This window comes from Sciurus carolinensis, chromosome 14 (genome assembly GCF_902686445.1).
Source record: "Sciurus carolinensis chromosome 14, mSciCar1.2, whole genome shotgun sequence".
Classification (NCBI taxonomy): Eukaryota; Metazoa; Chordata; class Mammalia; order Rodentia; family Sciuridae; genus Sciurus; species Sciurus carolinensis.
Genome location: NC_062226.1, coordinates 31,954,990 through 31,956,734, shown reverse-complemented (window position 1 = coordinate 31,956,734; position 1,745 = coordinate 31,954,990). Strand labels below are relative to the sequence as shown.

Genomic DNA, 1,745 nt, shown 5'->3' with positions numbered 1-1,745 from the left:
AGCAACTCAGGAGGCTGAGGCAGGAGGATGAAAATTTTGAGGTCAGCCTTAGTAATTTAGCAAGACCCTAGGCAACTTTTAGATACCTATCTATTTGTTTTTAATGATATTTTGGATAAATAGCTTTTTTTTTTCACATTTTGTGCGAATTTGGATTATAACCCCTTCTGAGTAGAGATTCTTATCTACTTTTTTCTTTGTAAATAGTAGACATTTAATTATATTTTGAATTAACCAGCATTTTGGACAAACTTTGGGAATTACTAAAGAAAATCAAAAGAAAGAAAAACGAATGGAGGCACCAACTGTAAGTTGTGTGTGTGTGTGTGTGTGTGTGTGTTTGTGTGTGTCTGACACTGGGGATTGAACTAAGGGGTACTCCACCTCTGAGCTATGTCTCTAACCCTTACTACTTTTGATTTGGGGACAGGTTCTCACCAAGTTGCCTAGGTTGACCTTGGACTTGTGATCCTCCTGCCTCAGTCTCCCTAATAGCTGGGATTATATGTGCAGCTGGGATTATATGTACACCACCACACCTGGCAAGTTTGAATTTTTACATTCTTTTTTTCTTCCACATTTTTTTATTGGTGCATTATAGTTATACATATTGATGGGAGTTGTTATTAACATATTCATACATGCACACAAGGATTTTTACATTCTTTAGTCAATGGCATTATTCTGTCCAGTTATTGTTCAGGCTCTCAACAAGCAACACAAAATATATTATAGAAAAATAAAATCTTAGCTACGTTTGCTCTCCCTGCTTAGTACAATCAACTACTTTGGAAATAATAAAATTACATTAAAACTAAGCTGGAAGGTTGTGGGTATAGCTCAGTGGTAAAGCACTTGCCTAGCATGCAAGAGGCCCTGGGTTCAATCCCCAACCTCACAAAAGAATGAAAAATAAAAACAAACTGGAGAAAGAGTTAAGTCCCAGGACTCCTGCCTGCAATTTGCCTGAGACTTGGTGGAAGGAATTGCCTATACCTATTATACAGTATTTCCCTTCTTCACCCTTCTTGGCATGAAATTATATTCTCTTCATCCTGGGTCATCCTGGAAGAGTGGGCTTTAGTCATATGTGGGCTCCATGCTTGCTGAAATCTTTGTTCTTTAGATAAATCGAAAACATGCCGTATTTAATAAAAGAAATGTAATGTAAAATAAGAGAGAAGAGAAAAAGAAGGAAATTGACATTTGCCAAGAGCTTATTTTGTGCCACCCTCTATGTGAGAATCTTCTTTAATTTCAATAGTTATTTCTTATAGAGCTCTTAAGCTTTTGATAATAATGCTTGTTTTCTTGTATGATTTAGGAAAATTTATCTCTTCATTGTCTGTAAAGGAAATTAAATTTATTCATCAATCTTGTAAGATTTAACAAGTTAGTAAACTTCAGAGATCTTGTAATTTACTCAATCAATTTACAAGTTTCCAGTTAAGAAAAAAAAACACTCATATTATATTTGTATTGTATTTCTCTATAAAGCAATTATGATACATGTGAAAATAAATAGTAATTATAGGAAAAATATTTTTAAAAAATACATTACAGAGCTAGACTTTTTTCATGATTGTTTCCTGAACCCACAACACTCTCCAGCACAATAAACTTATTAATTTAAAAAAATGCATAGATTTAGGGCATACAACCTGAGGCTTTGACACCCACATACATAGTGAAATAAATAATATGGTCAAGAAAATTTATCGATCATCTTGTACAGTTATCTTTTG

The 1,745-nt window shown here is 33.8% G+C and overlaps 1 non-coding gene across 1 annotated transcript; it reads left to right on the top strand.

Annotated features, from left to right (window-relative positions):
- Positions 1–827: 827 nt before the first annotated feature.
- Trnaa-agc (transfer RNA alanine (anticodon AGC)) lies at positions 828–902 on the top strand. Its single transcript has one exon. It is a non-coding gene; the product is annotated as a tRNA-Ala (tRNA).
- Positions 903–1,745: the final 843 nt, after the last annotated feature.